This window comes from Sturnira hondurensis, unplaced genomic scaffold (genome assembly GCF_014824575.4).
Source record: "Sturnira hondurensis isolate 20B ecotype Veracruz unplaced genomic scaffold, ASM1482457v3 Scaffold0013001, whole genome shotgun sequence".
Lineage (NCBI taxonomy): Eukaryota > Metazoa > Chordata > Mammalia > Chiroptera > Phyllostomidae > Sturnira > Sturnira hondurensis.
Window position 1 is genome coordinate 277,192 of NW_028085632.1, and position 24,648 is coordinate 301,839.

At 38.7% G+C, this 24,648-nt stretch overlaps 1 pseudogene; it reads left to right on the forward strand.

Annotated features, from left to right (window-relative positions):
* Window positions 1-23,147, forward strand: part of LOC118997286 (elongation factor 1-alpha 1-like) — a 48,838-nt pseudogene extending 25,691 nt beyond the window's left edge.
* Window positions 23,148-24,648: the final 1,501 nt, after the last annotated feature.

Sequence of the window (24,648 nt, forward strand, 5' to 3'; positions counted from 1 at the left end):
TGTGTGATGTTCTTTTGACCTGAGGTGGATCTCTTGTAGGCAGCATATGTGTGGGTCATGCTTTCTTATCCATTCAGCTATTTTGTGCCTTTTGATTGGAGCATTTAATCTATTTATGTTTAAGGTTATTATTGAAAGGTACTTATTCATTGCCACTGTTGTACCCTTGTTTCTCCCTTTCTCTCTCATTTACTTCCTTTCCTTAAAGCAGTTCTTGTAGTAATTCTTGCAAAGTTGGTTTGGTGGAGGTGTATTCTTTTAGACTTCTTTTGTCTTGGAAGCTCTTTATTTGGCCTTCTATCTTGATTCAGAGCCTTGCTGGGTAAAGTAGCCTTGGTTGTAGGCCTCTGTTTCTCATTACTTGGAATATTTCTTGCCATTCTCTTCTTGCTGGGAGAGTTTCCATTGAGAAGTCAGTAGTTAACCTTATTGGGTCTTCCTTGTATGTTACTTCCTTTTTCTTCATTTCTGCCTTTAAGATTCTCTCTTTGTCTTGAAATTTTTACATTTTAATGATGATGTGTCTTGAAGTGGGCCTCTTTGGGTTCCTCTTCATTAGGACTCTCTGTGGTTCCTGGATTTGTGTAGCTTTTTTAGTCATCAAATTAGGAAAGTTTTCCCTCATTAATTCTTAAAACAGGTTTTCTATCCATTGTTCTTTTTCTTCTCCTTCTCGTATCCCTATTATATGGATTTTATTACATTTCATATTGTCTTGCATTTCTCATAATCCCTCTATTTTTTCCGAGCCTCTTTTCCTTTTCTTGCTCTTGCTTTGAGTTTTTTTTTCTACTTTGTCCTTATTCTCGCTCATCTGGTCTTCTGCTTCATCGGTCCTGGTTTTGATTCCTTTCACTGTGTTCTGCAGTTAAGAAATTGTATTCTTCATTTACTCTTGGCCCTTGCCAATAGTTTGTATTTCCTTTTTTATGTTGATATAGTTTGCAGTAAGTTCATTGTAGCTCCCCTGTAGTTTCTAGTATGTCATTGTGAGGTCTTTGAACTTCCTGATAACCAGTGCTTTGAATTCAATATCAGATAGTTGACTTGCCTCTATTTCATTTAGCATTCTTTCTGAAGCTTCCTCCTTTCCTTTCACTTGAGGATCTTTTTTTTGTCTTCCCATTGTTTCTGAGACTCTTCTTGTTAACTTCAGCTTCTTAAATTGATTTGTGTTAGCTTTCTGGGTTTATGGTGTGAACTTCTGTGGTATAATAGAAGTTCAAATATCCTGTGAGATTCAGTGGTGTAGTCTCCTTGATCTCCCCAGCTCACCGGTCTTGGGCTGTCCTTTATGTTGGGTCTGAGTTTGTCTTTGGGTTTTGTTTATTTGGGGGTCTTTCTTTCTTTTTTTTCTTTATTTATTTCTTGTTCAAGTACAGTTTTCTCTCTGATATTCCCAGCCCTGCCCCCCCAGTGGGTCTTTCTTTTATGTGTCCTTCCCACCAGGTGGTGAACTGATGGCCCCTCTGTCCACCACCTGTTTTAATTTGTTGTGCTGGTGAAGACAGGTTGTGTTGAAGCTAGTTCTTCTGTGTGTACAAGGTTCTGAGCGTTCTGTTTTGCTCTTGTTCAGTTTTTTGCCCTGGGTAGTTCCTCCACTATTTATTTGTATTTCCAGATACATCTGGGATTGAGGTTTGTGTGGTTTCCACTCTCTCCTTCACCTTCTTCTGTTGTTATCTGTTGGTGGTTCCTTTGTTGTTGGGTTTCCTCTTCCAGTGGGTATCCTGGTGTTCACCCCTTCCACCTACTCTTATTTTTGTGATCAGTTGGAGGAGAAGGCAAAATGCTTTATGACAGCAGGAGAGTATTCTATGATATTCACAGTAGCAGCCGGTAGAGAAGAGATAGGAGATCCTTTGGGTATGTACAGTGATAACCATAATCTTCAACCGAATTAGCCACTTTTTAGAAAGGATGGAAAGAAGATAAGGCTCTTGTTGGGGAGGGAAGTTTTTTGAGTTGGATCTAGAAATCAGTGAGGTTTTGGGAGTTCAGATTCTGAGGTAAGGTGGGAGTAAAGTATAGTAAATAGGTGTAGTTTGAGAGAGAATAGAGTTAGCCACTACAGTATTATAGTTCTGAAAACAATGAAGTGGGCTAAGATCTGGGATGTGTGTTGTGTAGTATATATAACCAATAATATTAGAGCAACAATAATATTCGAGCAACAATCATATGACAGAATCTATGAGATACCAAGAATAGGGAGTACTGGAACTTCAATAGTGTGTTGATGGAGCACAGGTGAAGTAAGGGACAGTAAATTAGCAGTACACTATGAATGAGGGGACAGCGGAAACCTGTGAAATGATACAAGATATCCAGCCAAGGCAAAGATGACTATACAGGAGGAATAGGAATAGGAGGAATAGAAATAGAAAGAGGAGGAATACAAAGATACTATTAAAATAAAAGATGTAAGAATAATGAAATAAAAATAATAATACAAATATGCAGTAACTTGTAGTTTCTCTACTATAGCAAAGTGAAGTTTCTCTCTCTGTCTCTACTGTTGGGATGCCCCCCTTTGTGTCCAACTCTGGTCTTTTCCCAGTTCCAAGTTTTTTGTCTCACTTGTGTGGGGAGGGGGAAAGCAGCAGAAGGAAGGAAAAAGCAATACGTTTGGAAAGAAAGGAAGAAGGAATAAAACAAGAAATAAGGAAAAAGAGGAAAAGAGTGTTGAAAGATAAAATAATAACAAAGTTAAAGAAATAAAAGATTACTTAAATAAAATAATTTTAAAAATTAATAATAAAAAAACACCTCTTGTTGGTTTCCAGCTGGCGAATCTGGTTTTCCTGGTCTCACTGGCTGCAGCAGGCTGAGGGGAGATTGTTGTGGCCTTTCTTCCTTCTCAGTGTACTCAGACAGTTTCATGAGCACTTTCCCAAGATCCAGACCAGGGCCTCAGCCCACTGCCCCACTCATGGAATCCAGGTCCTCATCAGAGCAGTCTTTCTCCGGGAGTCACCATGGTTGCCGGGGGTGCGGACGCGTGTGTACATGGCTGTCCAGTTTTCCTTGGTCCTGAGGCTTGGGCGTGAACCTTTCCCAGTACATCTGGTCTTTCAGTGTCCACTACAATTTCTGGACTCTTATTTTCCTATATGCTGGGGCACTGTTGGCTATTTGCTGTGTTCCTCCGCAGATTGGCCAGGTTTTTCTCCCATGTGTGGGGGAAAACAGAATCCTCTCCTTCTTACTCTGCCACCATCTTTCTGTTCCTTTTAACATTTCAAAAATTTATATGGAACCATAGTCAACCACAAATAGCTGCAGCAATTTTGAGAAAGAAGAACAAAGTAGGCGGGGGGATCACAATATCTGATATCAAACTGTATTACAAGGCCACTGTAATCAAAACAGCCTGGTACTGGCATCAAACAGACACATAGACCAGTGGAACAGAACAGAGAAGCCAGAAATAAACCCAAGTGTCTATGGTCAATTAATATTCCACAAAGTGGGAAGCAGCATAAAATGGAGAAAAAAATCGCCTCTTCAACAAATGGTGTTGGGAGATCTGGACAGCTACATGCAAAAAATAAAATGAAACTCAAGCACCAATTTACACCATACACTAAAATAAATTCAAGGTGCATAAAAGATTTAACTATAAGTTGTGACACCATTAAAGTGCTAGAGGTGAATATAGGCAGGAAAATCTTAGATATTCCACACAGCAATATTTTCACTGATATCTTCCCTAGAGCGAGGGACATAAAGGAAAGGATAAAAAATGGAACTTCATCAAAATAAAAAGCTTCTACATGGCTAAAGAAGCATCAGCAAAATAAAAAGGGAATCAACCATGTGGGAAAATATATTTGACAACAATATCCTGGACAATGGTTTAATCTTCAAAATACATAAAGAACTCACAGCTACCCCATTAAACAATGGGCAAAGGACATGAATGCACACTTCTCCAAGGATGTTGAGAGGGTCCACAAACATATGAAAAGATGCTCAGTATTGCTAGTTTTTAGAGGGATGCAAATTAAATCCACAATTAGATACCTCTTCGACTTCTTCCAAGATGGAGGCATAGGTGGAAACACTGTGACTTCTGCCACAACCAAGTTTGAATACAGCAAAGGTTTGGAGAACAAAGACTGAGCCAAAGAACAGAAAATTGAACTATACGGAAGTCCAACAACAACGAACCATTCTACTGGACGGATAAGAGGGGCGGAGCCCGCCGCAGAGCAGGTTGGGCAGGAAAGATCCCCTGACCCCAGGTGCCCAGGCATCGGGGTAACATCCGGGGACCCAGTGATGGCTCAGGACAGCGGGAGTGAGAAGTGAGACAGACCACGCAGCCCCCAGCAACGAACCCAGCAGTAGCTGACCACGGTCGCACATTCGCTCACAGAGGTAAAAATCAAGCAGCCTGCAGTGGTGGCGGGAGGAAGCAAAGGGTGCCCGCCATTGCTTTCCTTTGGCCCCGATCCCACATACAGCGTCACAACTCAGCGACTGGGTCGCCCAGCCCGGGTGAACACCTAGGACTCTGCTCCTCATATGAACAGTCCAAAATATGGCTCAAAGAAGAACTCAAAGCCCCAGATCCGATAACTCTAAGTGACCGGGAAATAGCAAACCTCTCAGATGCACAATCCAAGACACTGGTGATCAAGATGCTCACAGAACTGGTTGATTTTAGCCACAAATTAGAGGAACATATGAAGGCTAAACTAATTGAAATAAAGGGAAATGCAGAGGAAACCAATAGTGATGGAAAGGAAATAGGGACTCAAATCAAGGGTGTGGACCAGAAGGAAGAAATGCCCAAACAGAAAAAAGTGAAGTTACAAGAATTCGAAAAAATGAGGAGAGGATTAGGAACCTCCAGGGCATCTTTAAATGCTCTAACATCCGAATTATAGGGGTACAAGAAGGGGAAAAGAAACAGCCATGAGTGTAAAATTTATTTGAACAAATAATACAGGAGAACTTCCCCAAGCTGGCAAAGGAAATAGACTTCCAGGAAATCCAGGAAGCTCAGAGAGTCCCAAAGAAGTTGGACCCAAGAAGGAACACACCAAGGCACATCATCATTACATTAGCCAAGATGAAAATGAAGGAGAGAATCCTAGAAACAGCAAGAGATAAGGGGGCAGTTACCTACAAAGGAGTTCCCATCAGACTGTCAGCGGATTTCTCAAAAGAGACCCTGCAGGCAAGAAGGAGCTGGAAGGAAGTATTCCAAGTCATGAAATCCAAAGACCTACATCCAAGATTTCTCTATCCAGCAAAGCTTTCATTTAGAATGGAAGGGCAGATAAAGCATTTCTCAGATAAGATCAAATTCAAGGAGTTCATCATCACCAAGCCCTTATTATATGAAATGTTAAAGGGACTTATCTAAGAAAAAGAAGATAAAAAATATGAACAGTGAAAGGACAGCAAACTCACATTTACTAACAACCACACCTAAAACAAAAGCAAACCAAGAGGACAGCTAGATCAGGAGGGGAACCATAGAAATGAAGAACACATGGAGGGTTAGCAACAAGGGAGTGGGAGGAGGAGAAGGGGGGAGAAGGTACAGAGAATAAGTAGCATAGATGGTAGGTAAAAAATAGATAGGGGGGGCAAGAATAGTATGGGAAATATAGAATCTAAAGAATTTGAGACATGTGGTCATAAACTAAAGGGGGGGAAAGGGTGGGGGAGGGGTGTGCAGGGTGTAGGGGAGTGAAAGGGGGAATAGAACAACTGTAATGGTATAATCAATAACATATATTTAAAAAAAATAGATACCCCTTCACACCAGTCAGAATGGCCATCATAAACAGAGCAACAAACAAGTGTTGGAGAGGTTGTGGAGAAAAGGGAACCCTAGTGCACTGTTGGTATGGTTGAGGACTGATGCAACCACTATGGAAAACAGTATGGAACTTCCTCAGAAAAGTAAAAATGGAATTGCCTTTTGACGCAGCAATTCCATTTCTAGGATTACATAACCTAAGAACCCTGAAGCAGCAAAAGAACCTATGCACCCAGTGTTCATAGCAGCACAATTTACAATAGCCAGGTTCTGGAAGCAACCTAAGTGCCCATCAGCAAATGAACAAATCAAAAACCTATGGTACATTTACACAATGGAATTTTATGCAGCAGAAAGAAAGGAGCTCCTACCCTTCATGACAGCATGGATAGAACTGGAGAGCATTATGCTATGTGAACTAAGCCAGGCAGTGAGGGACAAATACCATATGATCTCACCTTTAACAGGAACCTAATCAACAAAACAAACAAGCAGGCAAAATATAACCAAAGACACTGAAATCGAGAACAGGCTGATAGTGACCAGAAGGGAGAAAGGAGGGGATTATAGGGGGAAAAGGGTGAAGGGTTTATAGGAACAATTATAAAGGACACATGGGCAATAACAAGGTGCTGTGCAAACAGGGGAGGGAGGAGATGTGGGGAGGGGTCAGAGGAAAAGGCAGACTACTGTACTTGAACAATAAAAAAAATGTTAAAAATAAATAAATAAATAAAGGCTGAAAGATGAAATGTATGTGCTAATCTGTATATTATAATGTATAACTGAGTACTCATTATCAAATATAATTTACTGGAGTGAAAAAGAACTCAGAATACTAACTCACTATAAACATTTATATGGTAAATAAAAACTTATTTGGAGGGGAGTAAAGTATTTGAGGTAAGAAACAAATATATATTTTTGAACTATATTTACTTGAAATTTTGATGAATGTTATATGTAAATATATAGCAAATATGTATGTGTGTGTGTGTGTGTGTATAAAGAATGGTATGTGTATCTACTTACATGGTCTTACATTTGTTCTCTGGGAATCTCCATACATGATGATTGAATAGAAGAAAGTTGCCTTACACTCTCCATCTCTCTTTATTTCCTCACAAGTCAATGGAGTGGCCATCTTGGCTTATACTCCCAGCTACACTAAGTTTTTGTGGGCTAGTCATTCAATAAAAAATGGAAGGATGAATTGGATGATTCCCCAAGACCCAACCAATTTTGAAATTCTATGGTCCTAAGATTTTTGTCTATAGCCACAGAATTTCTCTTCATCTTTTCAAAGGAGACACCAAGATTTATTGCTTGTTGATGACAGCTCTTGACTGATAAGGAGGACTTCAATGGCTGTGCCAAACCCCAAGGCCTAGGAGACAGGGCCTAGGAACAGGATACTTTACTCACTATACTTTTGTTGTAATCCCTCTCCACTGGCAGATCAGCTGATCCTGGCCTGATTCAAAGAGGGTTGAGGAGATATCCAGGACCTGAAGCAGGATTCTTATTTTTTTCCCTGATCACTATTGACTTGCAATCCTTTCAAAAGATTTTATGACTAGGTAGAAGCTTCCATTCATGCCACACGAATTTACAAATGTTTGTTGAATGCTTAAATCACTGCACCAAGCACTGGGGATAAGATGGAGTTGGACAAGCCCTACAAGCAATTACACAATCATACTCTAGTTCAGAGAGGCAACAAGCCAAAAATAGTTCCCTGTCAACCATCAAGGGTCTCTAAAGTTTCCCCAGTACTGATTCATTCATTGAGTCTTGTGAGTTCCTTAGGCTTTGTGAGTACTGTATTATAATTTTTAAAAGTACTTGGAAGGAGGAAGGAGCCCACCTCATGGCCCTATGGGAATAGGATGAAGAAGGGGAAGAGCTGGAGAAGGGTGAAGAAACATGAGAGAGGGAGACTAATGTAATTAGTGAGGATGGGAGAATGTGTCTCAAGAGATGTGTTTACAAAAACAAAAATTTCAAATTAATATATTAAACTGAGATCTATACTCTGCTGGCAGTGTATTATCAGTTGGTCAGCAGGCTGGCAAACAGTGAGCTCCTGTCATGTTCTGGGCACTGTCCTAGGTGCCTGAATATGTCAATGAACATGATAACACTGCTGAATAAGAGAAACAAAGTCCATAGAGAAAAAGAAAGGCAGGAAATGAGAAAGGGAATAAAGTAACTTCAGTTTAATTAAATAAAAAGATAGTACTGATGTGACTGGGGCGTGTGAGGGTGGCTAGTTGGTTTGGTCAGAGAAGAATTTTCTAGGAGGTAATATTTGAGCTAAGGCCTGAATAATGAGGTACAGGTAGCTTTGAAAATATTTGGGGGAAGATTTTCAAATTGAAAGAACAACAAGTGCACACAGCCTGCTTGAGGGTCAGAAGGAAGGCTGATGTGATTGGGTCAGAAGGAATGTTGATGAAATTGGAGCACAATGGACAAAGGAGAGAATGGTAGAAGCTGAGGCCAGAGAGGTAAGAAGGGGCCAGCTCATGCAGGCTAGATGATTAATGATGATGATGATGATGATGATGATGATGATAGCAGCTAGCAATTATTGCATCCTTGCTCCATGCTAACCACTTTCTGTGGATTGGCTTCTTATCACATCTACAGTAGTTCATGAGGTAGATATTATTTCCAGTGGTCACCAGCCAATGTGCTAGAGCTGGGGTGTGAGCCCCCAAGGTTGGACCCCAAAACTGGTTCTAGTTCTCAAATATTTTACTCAATTGCTATACCGATAAAATATGTGACCTCAAATTCCCTGCCATGTACACATAAAATGAAGCACACTGAGTATCATCATCCAACTTAAAGTCTACCAGGTACTCTGAAAGGGACCTTCTTCATAAGTCTGCTTAAGAATGGCAAGCAGTACCTAGGAATAAAAAGGCTAGGTAGCTGCTTTGTCTACAGATGTCATTTTTGTTCCTTTACCTACCCTCTACCCCACCTTGCCCAATGCAACCTAATATCATACCATCACCCCTACACCTCTTTAAGACACACTTCCTGGAGAGGATGCACTGTAGAATAATGGAAAACATGCTGGCAAAACATCAGGATCCCATGTTTCAGGTTTATGCATGCCTTGATCATAGTGGAGGGTTGTTGGATATAATTATTTAGCTCTTTTGGCTTCTGTTTTCTCATCTGTAAAACAAGATTGACCCCACACAGAAAAATAGCAGTAGGCAAAAGAAACTCAGGAGACCACAGGAGATGTTGTAATGTTTACTTGCTGAATTGTCATTCCCAAAACCCATTGAAATTTGCAGTGTGGCTAAGTGTGATAAGCAGAATAATTGCTCCTAAAGATGTCCATGTGCCAATCCTAGAAACCTATGAATATGTTACCTTATATGGCAAAAGGCGTTTTACAGCTGTGATTAAAGATTTTTGAGATGGGGAGATTATCCTAGGTTATTTAGGCCAGTCAAGTGAAACCACAAGTGTCCTTATAAGAGGGAAGGAGAAGAGGTCATATCAGTGATTCGATGTGAGGACTCCACCCACTGTTGCTGGCTTTGAAGACAGAAGAAGTGACCTATCTCACAGCACACTGTTTTGCAAATGAGAAAAATCAAAAGCGAAATCTACTTCCACACAAAAGTATTTGAGTCCTGTTTTAGAGAAATATACAATACATCAGCACCATATTTGTTCCCTTTTCTCTTTACCCATGAATGAAATTTTCTGATAGTACAAAATAATTTTTTGGATTCAAGAACTATGTACCATACATACTAATAGGTCTTACAATGCTCATTTATTGACTAAATACAATGGGGTCTATAGGGACTTTAAAGATGGAATTGTAGCCTCATACTTTTGGGAGGGATATTAAAGATCACTTAACTCATTTGTCATCAGAGAAAACAGCTCAGAAATGGGGTATGGTGGGGGATCAGTCCTTCACTAAATTAAATAGGATCATCTCTAGGTCCTTATAAGTTCTCCGAAGTTCTTAAAATTAACATAGAAAAGTTATCTTTAATTGACCCTACTGAAGAAGTAAGAAATAGGCCTCCCGTAAGAGGAGCTAGTCTGCCCAAATTTTGAGGCAGGGGACATGTTCTATTTCCCATTAGTTTAAATGATGCCAAAATTCACTGAAGCTCAGAAAATACTGTTGCTACAGAAGTCAACCAAGCAGATACAATACTGACATTCTTAGAAGAGATAATTAAATGATTTGTGATAAATTATCTACACCAATGAAGATTCTGGGAGAAATACACACTGAAGATTTCCTTCTAACCTTCACTGAGTAACAGACACTGCAGTTTAAGGTACTACAAGAAAGTTCTTTAGGGTTTTTTGTTGTTATTGTTGTTGTTTAGTTTACAAGTATAATAATCATGAAGATTTTTTAAATATGTGAAACTGTTATTTAAGGTAAATAATTGACTGAATTGCCTTTATAAGTAAAAAATATCTTTAAAGAGGCCAACCCTGAAAGATTAATATAATTTCCCCTTCTCTCATAACACAACCTCAAATTACAAAATTCCATTTAAACTCCTTTTTTCTTAAAAATAAATGAGAAGCTGGAAAGTGAAACTGAAATAGGTAATCATGGACCTTTTCTAGTAGCACAAAAATGTACACATGTATACAATTCATAAGGATTACAAGTATTTCAACAGATTTTTCGAAAGTTCAACACAAAGAAAATTTACTTAACCCTTAATCAAAATGTTCTCTGTATTTGCTTTGCTCTTCTTGGTTCTGTACAGTTAGAATGCAGCAGGCATAAGATTTTGCATGAATTCCTGCCTTGTAAATCACTATCAGTAATATTTCATATTTTTGTATCAAGGTGCTTATTAAAGATATTGTATCTGTTAGGGTTTTGTAGCATGTTGAGAAAACAATATATACTTAAATGCTAAGAACAATGTCTGCCCAATCCAGAAGGGTTTTTTGTTGTTGTTGTTTATGTTTGTTTGTTTGTTTTTGCCAAATTCAGGATCTTTAAAATGGATTCCCTACCTCCAGGAAAAGAAACATTTCTGAATTTTATATTCATTTTTTAAATTTAATTGTTGTTCAAGTAGGTGTTGTCTCCACTTTACCCCCACCATACCCCCCACCCCAGCCAACCCCACTCCCCACCCTTGATCCTACCCCTCTTTGGTTTTGTCCCTGTGTCCTTTGTACATGTTCCTGAAAACCTTTCCCCCTTCCCCCCCATTATCCCCTCCCATTTCCTCTCTAGTTACTGTCAAATTGTTCTTAATTTCAAGGTCTCTCGTTGTATTTTGCTTGCTTGTTTGCTTTGTTGATTAGGTTCGACTAATAGATGAGATCATATGGCATTTATCTTTCACCACCCGGCTTACTTCATTTAGTATAATGCTCTTCAGTTCCATCCATGCTCTCGCAAAAGGTAGGAATTCCTTCTTTCTTTCTGATTTGTAGTATTCCACATGTAATTGGACCAGATTTTTGATTCACTCATTTGCTGATGGGCACTTAGGTTGCTTCTAGCACTTGCAAGATGTGCTGCTATGAACATCGAGGTGCATAGGTTCTTTGGGATTGGTATTTCAGAGTTCTTAGGATATAATCTTAGCAGTGGAATTGCTGGGTCAAAAGGCAGTTCCATTTTCAGTTTTCTGAGGAAATTCCATATTGTTTTCCATAGTGGTTGCACCAGTTTGCAATCCCACCAACATCTACTAGGGTCCCCTTTTCTCCACATCCTCTCCAACACTTGTTTGTTGCTTTGTTTATGATGGCTATTCTGACTGGTGTGAGGTGGTACCATATTGTGGTTTTAATTTCCTTCTCTCTGATAGCTAGCAATACTGAGCATCTTTTCATTAGTCTCGGGGCCCTCTGTATATCCTCCTTGGAGAAGTGTCTGTTGAAGTCCTTTACTCATTTTTTACTTGGATCCCTTGTCTTCTTAGAGTGGAGTCCTGTGAGTTCTATATATATTGGAGATCAAACCCTTGTCTGAAGTATCATTTGCAAATATATTTTCCCCTACAATTGGCTCCCTATTCATTGTGCTGGTGTTTTCTTCATCTGTGCAGAAGATTTTTATTTTGATGAAGTTACGTTTGTTTATTCTTTTTTTTTATGTCTCTTGTTCTAGGGGATGCATAGGTGCAAATACTGCTGCATGGAATATCTGAAAATTCCTTCCTATGTTCTCCTCTAGGACTTTAATGGTGTCACAAATAGTATTTAAGTCTTTTATCCTTCTTGAGTTTATTTTTATACATGGTATAAGTTGGTGGTCTTGTTTCCCTTTTTCACATATACCTGTCCAGCTCTCCCAACACCATTTGTTGAACAGGCTATTTTTACTCCATTTTATGCTTCTGCCCCCTTTGTTAAATATTAATTAACCATAGAAATTTGGGTTTATTTCTGAGCTCTCTATTCTGTTCCATTTATCTATGTGCCTGTTCTTATGCCAATACCAGACTCTTTTGATTACTGTGGCCATGTAATACAGTTTGATATCAGGTATTGTGACCGCTCCTACTTGGTTCTTCTTTCTCAAAATTGTTGTGGCTATTCAGGGTCATTTATGGTTTTATATAAATTTTTGAAATGTTTGTTCTGTATCTGTGAAGTATGTCATTGTTTTAATAGGGATTGAATCTATGAATTGAATCTATGAATTGAATCTATGAATTTGAATCTATGAATTTCTTTGGGTAGTATAGACATTTTTATGATGTTAATTGTTCCAATGCATGAACACTGTACCTGCTTCCATTTTTGTGTGTGTGTCTTTCTTAATTTCATTCTTCAGTGTTGTGTAGTTTTCTGAGTACAGGCCTTTTATCTCCTTGGTTAGTTTTATTCCTAGGTACATTATTTTTCTTGTTGCTATATCAAATGTGATTTTTTTTACTGATTTCTGTTTCTGATATTTCATTTTTGGTGTACAAAAATGCTTTTAATTTGTGAATATTGACTTTGTATCCCACTGTTTTGAAAAATTCACTCATTAAGTTGAATAGTTTTTGGTGGAGTGTATAGGATTTTCTACGTACACTATCACGTCCTTTGCAAACAATGACACTTTTGCTTTTTCATTTCCAATTGGGGTGCCTTTTATTTCTTTTTCTTATCTGATCACTGTTGCTAAGACTTTCAATACTATGTTAAATAGAAGTGGTGAGAGCGGACATCCTTGTCTTACTGCTGATCTTAGTGGGAAAGGTTTTAGTTTTTGCCCATTGAGTGTGACGTTGGCAACAGATTTCTTGTATGTGGCTGTTATCATGTTGATGTACACTCCCTGTACTTTCACTTTGCTGAGTGTTTTTATCATAAATTGGGTGCTATACTTTGTCAAATGCTTTTTACAGCATGATCTATTAATATGATCATGTGATTTTTTCTTTCCTTTTGTTTATGTGGTATATTACGTTTCTTGGTTTTGAATATTGTACAATTCTTACATCTCTGGGATGAATCCTACTTGATCACGGTGTATGATTTTTTTATGTATTGTTGGATGTGCTTTGACAATATTTTTGAGGATTTTAACATCTATGTTCATCAGTGATATTGGCCTTTAATTTTCTTTCTTTGTGTGTCTTTACCTGCTTTTTGGATTAGGATGATGTTGGCTTCATAAAAAGAGTTTGGAAGTCTTCCATCTTCTTGGATTTTTTGGAATAGTCTGTAAAGGGAAGTGGTGAGCTCCTCCTTAAATGTTTTGTAAAATTCTCCTCTGAAACCATCCAGTCCAGGGCTGTTGTATACCAGGATATTTTTTATTATTACTGCTGCTGTTTTACCAGCTGTTTTCAGTCTCTTTAGGCTTTCCATTTCTTCTATATTCAGTTTGGGAAGATTATATTTTTCTAGAAATTTGTCTATTTCACCTAAGTTTTCAAATTTCTGGGCATATATTACTTCATAGTAATTTCTTAAAATCCTTTGTATTTCTGTGGTATCAGTTGTAATCTCTCCTCTTTAATTTCTGATTGTGTTTTTTGGGGGTCATCTCTCTTTTTTTCTTGATGAGCCTGCTTAAAGGCTTGTCAATTTTGTTTATCTTTTCAAATAACCAGCTCCTGAATTTATTGATCATCAGAATTGTTCTTTTAGTTTCTATTCCATTTAATTTTGCTCTAATCTTGGTTATTCCCTTCCTTCTTCTTGTTCTGGACTTTGTTTGTTGCTTTCCTCCAGTTCTTATAGGTGTAGGGTTAGCTTGTTTATTTGAAAATGTTTCCCCCTTTATGTAGGTAGCCCAGTATTGCTATGAACTTCCCTCTCAGAACTGCCTTTACTTTGTCCTATAAATTTTGGACTCTTGTGAGTTCATTTTTATTTGTTTCCAGAAAGTTTTTGATTTCTTCCTTGATATCATTCTTAACCTACTCATGGTTTCATAGTATGGTATTCAATCTTCACGAATGTAAATGTTTTTTTGCATTTTTCCTTGATGTTGGTTTCTAGTTTCAGACCCTTGTGGTCCAAGAAAATGCTTGATTTCATTTCAATTTTCTTGAATTTGTTGAGGCTTATTTTGTGTCCTGTCATGTGGTCTGTCTTTGAAAATTTTCCTTGTGTGTTTGAAAAGAATGTATATTTTGCTTCTCTGGGATGAGTTAAGTCCATTTGGTCTAGGGCATTGTTCAGTGTTGCAATATTCTTGTTGATGTTTTGTTTGGAAGATCTATCCATTTTTAACAGCAAGGTGTTAAAAATCCCCTAGTATAAGTCTGTTACTGTCTATGTCTTTCTTGAACCCCTTCAAGACTTTCCTTATATGGGTGCTCCTATATTGGGTGCATATATGTTTATAATGTTTATGTCTTTTTGATGGATTCTTCCCTTGAGTATTATGAAGTGTCCTTCTGTGTCTTTTTATGGCCTTTATTTTGAAGTGTATTTTGTCTGATATAAGTATTGGTATCCTGGGTCTTTTTTTCTGTCCATTTGCTTGGAATATTTTTTGAACCCTTCACTTTCAGTCTGTGTAGATCTTTTGTTCTGAGGTGGGTCTGTTGTAGGCAGCACTTGTGTGGGGCATGTTTTCTTATCCATTCAGCTATTCTATATCTTTTGATTGGAGCATTTAATCCATTTATATTTAAGGTTATTATTGATAGGTACTTATTCATTGCCATGCTACCCCTTTTGTCCCTGTGTTCCTCTCTATTTCTCACTATTTTCTTCCTCTTAAAGCAGTCCCTTTACCATATCTTATACTGCTGGTTTGCCGAAAGTGTATTCTTTCAGCCTTCTTTTGTCAGGGAAACTTCTTATTTTGCCTTCCCTTTTAATTGAGAGCCTTGCTGGATGGAATAGTCTTGGTTGCAGGCATTTGCTTTTCATTACTTGGAAAATTTCTTGCCATTCCATTCTGGTTTGTGGTGTTTCTGTTGAGAAGTCAGCTGCTAGCCTTTATGGGGGCTCCCTTAGAGTTACTCCCTGCTTCTCCCTTGCTGAGTTTAAGATTCACTCTTTGACTTCGAACTTTGCCATTTAAATTATGTTGTGTCTTGGAGTGGGCCTCTTTGGGTTTTCTTAGTTGGGACCTTCTGTGTTTCTTAGATTGTGTGGCTTTTTATCTAATCAAATTAGGAAAAATTTCCATCATTCTCTTTTCAAACAGGTTTTCTATCCCTTGCCCCTCTTCTTCTTCACTCTTATATGGATATTATTACATTTCGCATTGTCCTGCATTTCCCTTAATCTCGCCTCATTCTTTTTACATATTTTTTTCCTTTTCTTGCTCTTTCTGGGAGTTTTTTTCTACCTTCTCCTCCAGCTCACTGACTCAACACTCTGCTTCATCTGTCCTGTTTTTGATTCCTTCTGTTATCCTTCAATTCAGAAATTGTATTCTTTATTTCTTCTTGGTTCTTGTTGATTGTTTCTATGTCCTTTTTCATGCTGATATATTTTGCAGTAAGTTCCTTGTAATTTTTCTCTAGTTTTTGGTAATTCTTAATGAGCTCGTTGAGTTCCTTATAACCATTGTTTTGAACTCGATATCTGATGGTTGTCTTGCCTCTATTTCATTTAGCATTCTTTCTGAGAATTCCTCCTTTCCTTTTGTTTGGGGATTGTCTCTTTGTCTTCCCATCTTTGTGAGAATCTTCTTGTTTGCTTCTACTTCTTCAATTACTTTGCTTTGACTCCCTGTCTTTGTGGTGTGAACTTGTATGGTAGAAGACTTGTGAGATTCAGTAGTGCAGTCTCCATGATCTCCTGAACTTGATGCTCTTGGGATGCTGTTTATGCCTTTTATACTTGTTCTCTGGATGTAACTGGGTTTTTATTACTCTTGAGCCTTTCTTTGGTGGGTTATTCCCTCCAGCTGGTTAATTGATGGTCTTTCAGCCCATAACATCTTCTATGCTGTTGTGCAGGTGCTTCCAGAAGGAAATCAGAAAACCCAGGGAATGAACTCACATCTGCAAAAATATACCCCCCCCCCCAGCAATCCCACTATCAACAGCAAATGAACCAGTATTAATAGGGGTGTAAAGAGGTTAAGACTATTATAAGGAGAGGTGTAAATTATAGTATAAAATCTAGTAACTTAATATGCACAAACTTGATGGACAAACAATGAATGTTAAAAGGCTATCCAGGCCCTGGCTGATGTAGCTCAATGGATCGAGCATGGGCCTGCAAACCAAAGGATCACGGTTTGATTCTCAGTCAGAGCACATGCCTGGGTTGCAGGCCAGTTCCCAGCAGGAGACGCACAAAAGGCAACCATACATTGATATTTCTCTCTCTCTCTCCTGCCTGTCCCCTCTAAAGATCAATAAATTTAAAAATCTAAAAAAAAAAACCCAAAACATAAACAAAAACAAAAGCTATTCAGAAAAGAATATATCACTAATCATGGAGAAGATTACAGTGTATTTCAGCTTAATAGCATCTAGTATTTAGCACTGTTTTTCCTTTTTGGATCTGCCTCTGGTGATGTCAGATGTTGATCCCATCTGACCTTAGGTAGCCTGCTCCAAGAGTGCCAGTGATCTTCTATTTTTGACTGTCTCTTTCAGTTGTTAATCTAGTCACTCTGAACTCAGCAGTCAGTCTTAAGCCCCATAGGGCATGGCAGAATCACTCCTGGGGTGGGGCTGTTTTTTCTCCTCAGACTGCTGTTGCTTGTAGGGGAGTAGTCTACCTGAGCAGGATGGTTGCTGTTATATGGGGGATGCCTCAGCATTGGGGTCTCAGTGGCTACTCTCTCAGCTCTCTCCCCAAAGCTTCCATCTCAAGTCTCTTCTTACATGTCCCCAGGCCACTTTGCCCCAACTTTTGCTGGACCTCCCCCACCTCCAGTTAAGTGGCTACAAATGAAAATTTGTGTGTTGGCTTTTTAAATGGCTCTTTGCCTCACCAGCCATCTGTCTCTGGCAGAGAACAACCCTACAATTTTTCTCCACTGGTTGTTCCTGTGTATTTTTTGTGCTCTGGTGTTCTAGGCTGTGAATCCCAGCTTAGGGTTTAGACCCCACACTGCCCAAGGAGATTCAACCAGTTGCTTAATTATCCCTCTGGCACTTCTCACTATGGGCATCCATCCAGCTCTCTTGAGTCTCCACTGCACTCCTTACCAGTCAGGTTGTGCTGAAGGTGATTCTTCTGTCTGTCCAAGATTATAAGGCTTCTCTCTTCCTATTGTTCAGTTGTTTGTTCTGGTGATTTCTCCCAGAGATCACCCAGGAAAAACAGAGATTTAATTGTAATTCCAGATCGTTCCTGGGAGGAGTTTACTGTGGCTTCCGTTTATTACTCTGCTATCTTCCTTTCCCAGATTGTTTTTTCTTCTTGTTACTCTGGATGATTGTTCTTGTTTCCATATGTTCCATATCATTGACTTGATTCTCAGCTTCATCTACTCTACTGTTGATACCTTGTAAACTGTTCATTCCCATTAGCATAGCCTTCATTTCTGCCTGGCTCTTTTTATGCATTGAAGTACTCACTGAGTTCACTGAGCAGCTTTAAAACTGTTTTTTTTTTTGAACTCTGCATCTGATAGATTACTCATCTCCATTTTGATTAGTTCTTTTTCTGAGATTTTGTTCTGTTATTTCATTTAGACCGTGTTTCTTTGTCTCCTCATTTTGGCAGCTCCCCTGTGTTTGTTTTTGTGTATTAGGGAGAGGTGCTATGACTCCTTGTCTTGGAACCATGGCCTGTAGGGTCCAGTAGCACAGCCTTCCCTATCACCAAAGCTGGGTACTCAAGGTACATCCTCTGGATGGGAGGCTTATCTTCCTGTCAGTGGAACCCTAGGCTGGGATTCCTGGTGTGGGGCTGGAACTCCTTGCTTCCAAGTTATTCTTAGTGAATTTTTGTTCACCACAACTGGAGTGGGGACCTGCCCATTCCATGTCTCTGCATCTCTGTGTCTCTACATCCATGTCTCTACATCTCCTACCCTTTTGGGTTCTTTAGTTCTATAGTTGTTGGACTTCCATTTAACTTTATTTCTGATAGTTCTGAGTGATCGTTGGTCTGTAATTTAGTTGTAATTTTGATGTGGTTGTGCAAGGAGGCAAGATGTGTTTACCTATGCTACTATCTTAACTGGAAGTTCCATCACTCTCTATTCCCTCCTCCTGTATTATTTCCATATCCCTTATCAGCCATCTAACACTCTAAGGGAAATCATTACTTTTCATACCAGTGAAAGACTATAAAAATGTCCATGAAAGCTGAAACCATTCAAGACATTCTTAATAATAACTAGGAAAGAAACACAATTTCTCCTTTAATGACCATTAAAATTCTTGTCAAAATATTAAAAACTCTGTTATTGATGGTTATAAATGTCTAGGAAAATGAAAAAATAAACATTGTATAATGAGTACTTATTTACTACACTATAGTTTAAAACATTAAGAGTACTGAGAATTAAAGTATTTTACCTCTTTATAAAAAATAGCAACTGAGTGGACAGTTTCAAAACAAGATATCTTGATTCCCAAAAGGTAAATGAAAAGACTCTCAACAACCCTAAATCATTATGTAAATGAAAATAAAAACACAATGGATACCATTTCAAATCCATTAGGAAAGCTATTATGAAAAGAAACAGATAATAGCATGTATTGTCAAGGATGTGGAGAAATCAGACCCATTGTCCATCCTCGTGTGATATAGTGGTTTCCAGTACCTGGGGAGGTAGGGATGGGGAGTTTGTGTTTAATTGGTAGGGTCTCAGTGTGGAATAATGAAAACATTCTGCAGATGGATGGTGGTGGTGGTTGCAGAACAGTGTAAATGTACTTGATGACACTTAACTGTACATTTAAAATGGTTAAAATGGTAAAGTTTATGTTATGTATAGTTTGCCACAATTAAGAAAAACTTATGAAGAGAAGTTCAAGCAGTGTTCACTTTTTTCTTCTCATTGTAAAATTTATGACATGGAGAGAACATTATTTATATTTCTTGGTGAAAGGTCATACTCCTTTCTAAGTTTTGATAAGCTTTCATCATTTTCTTCTTTGTGTTTTTAATGTTGTTAAAAACATCTAAGAGCTCTTTCAGTGAGAAGTTTTTCACTAGTATGGCTTCCTCTGTGACATTGTCATCCTTTTCATCATACATCACAATCACTTTCTTCATTTATGCCCATAAATTTGCCTTCACTAAGTTCCTCTGGCTGCAAATCCACAACCCCTCAAACAGCAAACAGTGTGTTCATATTCCTACAGGCAGCTATTTATTCTATATCTCCATTTACCTTTGAATGAAAACCTGTAAACTTACATAGTGCAATAAAGGTTCTTGACATGCTGTATGCATACTACTTGCTGCATGCTTGAATATTTTCTTTTTTTACATTTTATTTATTTATTTTTGACAGAGGAGAAGAAGAGAGAAAGAGAGGGACAGAAACATCAATATGTGGTTGCCTTTTGTGCGCCTCCTACTGAGGATCTGGCCTGCAACCCAAGCATGTGCCCCTGATAGGGAATTGAACTGACAACTCTTTGGTTTGCAGGCTGGCACTCAATCCACTGAGCCACACCAGGCAGGGCTTGAATATTTTCAGTTGCATGCCTTTTGTCTTTTTTTTTAAGTCAGCTAAAAATTGCATGAAATTCTCTCTTCTCTCTCTCTCTCTCTCTCTGTGTGTGTGTGTGTGTGTGTGTGTGTCTCCAGTTTTAGCATCTATAGCTGTCTGAAATTCCACCTAATAGGCTTTAAAAGTTGAAATAACTTCATGGTCCATTGGCTGGACTAATGAGATTGTGTTTGGTAATAAAAAGTAAATTCTTACATTTCCATTCAAGAGAATTAGGGTGACCTGGAACATTATCCAACAGTAGTAGTGCTTCAAAAGTTAAATTACTTTGCCTGCAGTATCTATCACTGGGAGATAAGAAGGCAACACACTACATACTTTGCTGTCCTTGTATGAAGTGAACAGATGAGTAGTGACCAGTCACTGACTGACTTTGAAAAGAAGGGATGTGATTGCTCACCGATCATAATGTGCATCAGTCACTTACATAGTGATTTGTGAACTGTAGGGCTAGTAGTGAAATTTGTATTTTATGGAATTACTCAGAATTAATATATGGTGGTGACTGAAATTTGAACTGTGTTATTGGAGGACTGTTGTTAACTAAATGATGGTAACTGAAATTCATTCATATCATAACAATGCAAAGTGAAGACCATCTGCATTATATATCTATTTATTTGTTTGACTTAGCCTATTTTGTTTACAGTTATATTATCAGTGCCTAGAACAACACCATAGTAGGGGCTCAACAAATACTTGTAGAAAACAAGGTAAGAAAGAGAATGGTAAAAAGGAGGAAGGAAGGGAAGAAGGAGGTAAAATAATTGAGTTAGATCATTTGTCACATGCAAATGGTGCTCACTGAAGTAAAATAACTTTCCTAAAGGCACCCAGTTCTCCAAGGATGTTTGGGGTCTTACATGTATTCCCTAACCTACATTGTTCATCTTGCTCTCTTCTTTCTCCTCCTTTCCAAACCTCCTTTCAGACTGTGCATTTACATGAAGATGTGACTAACAACTTTGTAGGGGCCTTAATCACTTGAACTTTGAGGAAGGATTAGAATCTTACCTCAGAAGACCATAGCCCTGTGGTGGGAGAAGACATTAGGGTCTTCCCAGACTCCCTACTATCAGACCACATAGGCTAGTAATTTTTAGTTTTTTTTTCAAACAATTTGCATTTTCTTTCTTAAATGACCTAGTGTGGTGCTACAATCAGAGTGTTTAGGATGCTGGGGGTTTTCTCTGAATATGTTACTACCCCGAAGTTAAGTTTCTAATTTACTCATGGAGCTCCAGTGTACCAGAGCAGATGGGGCAGCCTGGCCAACTCAGAGGGGAACAGACTGACTTCAGATGAAAAACTTCTGTTTCTGTGACTAAGGACTTAGTCAGCTACCTGGTTTAGGATGTACTATTTGTCACAAAGTAGATGTGGAGGAAATATCACTCATTCTGGGTTTTCAGTGCATTTTTTACTCATGAAATTAAAAAAGAACAAAATGCCAATTTAATCTTGTGACTGAGGCTATGAATGAGAAAGGAAGTTTAAACTGCTCAGGGAGGCCGCTCCCTTACTCAGAGTTTTAGAGCATTCCAGACTCTTGTGTCAGTTAAAACATACTGAACATCAATAAAGTACCAAAGGGGCAAACAGTGGTCTATTTGGAGATTCCCCCCTTGCCCTTTCTATTTTTGCTTGCTTGCTTGCTCTCTCTCTTCATCTTATTCCCTCTTTATCTTCCTTCTTTCCCTCCCTTCCTTCCTTTCTCTCTTCTCCTTTCCTTTCTTCCTTCTCTCTCTCTCTCTCTCTCTCTCTCTCTCTCTCCCCTTCCTTCCATGGAAAAAGCAGCTGTTCTTTATAAGAATAAAATTGCTTAAGTATAGTTTTTTTCACTATGGTTTGCCACCAGAACATAAGTATCATGAAAATCACCACTAAATCTAAGCCAAAATAGAAAAGGAAAAAATTCAATGCTGTCACTGCATTTGTAGTTTTCACCAAGTCTAACACTATTGGCCATCTAATGTACAAATGTGGTGGGATTGACAAAAAGACCATCGGAGGGTTTGAGAAGGAGGCTCCTTCAAGTATGCCTGGATCTTCAATAAACTGAAAGCTTCATGTGAGTGTGGTATCTCCTTGTAGAAATTTGAGACCTGCCAAGTATCATGTGACCATCACTGGTGCCCCAGGACACAGAGACTTCGTCAAAAACATGATGACAGGCACATCTCGGGCTGACTGTTCTGTCCTGATTGTTGTTGCTGGTGTTGGTGAGTTTGAAGCAGGTATCTTCAAGAATGGACAGGCCCATGAGCATACACTTCTGGCTTACACATTGGGTATGAAACAGCCAATTGTTGGTGTTAACAAAATGGATTCTACTGAGCTCCCCTATAGCCAGAAGAGATACAAGAAAATTGTTAAAGAAGTCAGCATGTACATTAAGAAAGTTGGCTACAACCCTGAAACACTAGCATTTGTGCCAATTTCTGGTTGGAATGTTGACAACATGCTTTAGCCATGTGCTAACATCTCTTAGTTCAAAGGATAGAAAGTCACCCATAAAGATGGCAATGCTGGTGTAACCACACTGCTTGGAGCACTGGGTTGCATCCTGCTACCAACTCATCCAACTGAGAAATCCTACATCTGCCCCCCCAGGATGTCTACAAAGTTGGTGGTATAGGTACTGTCCCTGTGGGCTTACTGGAGACTAGTGTTCTCAAACCCTGCATGGTGGTCACCTCTCCTCCAGTCAGTGTTACAATTGAAATACAGGCTGTTGAAATGCGCCATGGTGTTTTGAGTGAAGCTCTTCCTGGGGACAATGTGGGCTTCAATGTAAAGAATTTGTCTATCAAAAGATGGTTGTCATGGCAATGTGGCTGGTGACAGCAATGGTGGCCCACCAGTGGAAACAGCTGGCTTCATGGCTCAGGTGGTTATCCTGAACCATTCAGGCAAAGCCAGTGCTGAAAATGCACCTGTGCTTGATTGTCACATAGCTCATATTGCAAATTTGCTGAGCTAAAGAAGAAGACTGTCATTCTGGGAAAAATCTGGAAGAAGGCCCAAGGTTTTAAATCTGGTGATACCACCATCATTGATATGGTTCCTGGCAAGCTCATGCATTTTGAGAGTTTCTCTGACTATCCTCCACTAGGCTGTTTTGCTGTTCCTGACATAAGGCAGACAGTTGCTGTTGGTGTCATCAAAGCAGTGGACAAGAAGGCAGCTGAAGCTGGCAAAGTCACCAAGTCTGACCAGAAACCTCAGAAGGCTAAATGAACATTATCCCCAATACCTGCCATCTCAGTTTTGATCAGTGGTGGAAGAACGGTCTCAGAACTGTTTCTGTGAATTGGCCACTTAAGTTTAATCAAAAGACTGGTTAATGATTACAAAATTGAAAAATGTGAAGGTTTGCATCATAAAACCTTCAGAAGGAAAGGAGAATGTGTTTTGTGTACGATTTGTGTGTATGTGTGTGTGTGTGTGTGTGTGACAGCTTTTAAGTTAGTTTTTCAAATTGGCACTTTTTAAAGGAAAAAACTTGACCAAATATGTCACAGAATTTTGAGGCCCACTACAACAAAGTTCAAAGTGAAAAAAATTACTTAAGTACTTCATTGAAAATGACCTTAGCTGATCTCTTCTAAGTTTCTAAATCCAAGCCCTATATCATTAATTAACTATATATATATTTTTTCATTTTCAGATCATTTTTTCTCTTTCCTTCTCCATATTCCGCCCTTTTTTCTGTACCCTCAGGTCACCATTTTTTGAACATACCACTAATGTTTAAGGCCAAAGAAAGAACGAGATTGACTCCCTCAATGGATAATTGAGAGATTGAGAGGCATCAATGGTACCTGAGCCTGTTGTTAGATGTTCTTGTAGAAAGTTTGGTGAAAAAATTAGTTGGCTAGAATTAGCCTTGGGTTTGGTACATTTCCAATATCTGTGCTTTTCCTAGTTGTCATTAGCATAAGTATTTGAGAATCAACAACTAAAAGAATTTGAAAAATGTATTGACTGAAGATTTTTGTCAGACACTCCATTTCAATTGGCATCTTTCACTCTTTAAAAGGTCTCATTTTAAATAGCACTTTCTTCTTTTATCCTACTGAATTTCGGTTATGTGCAAGGCCTGTAGGAAGACACAAAGATGGATAGAACACAGTTCCTATCCTTACAGCTGAAAACAATACAAGGAGGTTAGATTCAGGCTGGCCAAAAGCTAAATAAGAACACAAAGCTAAAATAACAGTAAAAGAAAACATTAAATAAGAAAGGATGCACACATGCCTTGTTTAATTTTCAGGTTACCATGACATACAGAATATGCCAAAGAAAGTCTGAGGAAAGAGAATGCCTTGGGGGATGTGGTCAGGGGAGGATGCAAGGTTTGGGAGATGAGTTGAAATCAGAGATGCTTCTGGAAGAAGTTGGGAGACAGAATTGCAGGGAAAGGTAATTTAGATGGAGCATATATGGGTAAATAGGACTGCCATGTGAGGTTGTGCAACACACAACTCAAGAGGTTGCCATTTGCATCATACTCTCTGTTCAGAACACAATCTGTGGGGTTATTGGTGGTGATTGTGGAGCAACAGTCTAAGAGATATCTAGTAAAGAACCTCCTATTGAGATAAGGAGTAGACTCACTATCATGGTGTAAGTTCTCAGATGTCCGGGGCTGAAGATTTTTGTCTTTAAATCTTCAGAGTTTTGCACAGTTTCTGGCACATACTAGGTACCTGATACACTTTTCCCAAATGAATGAACTATAACTTAGTCTTATCCAAACCTTACCAGTTTGTTT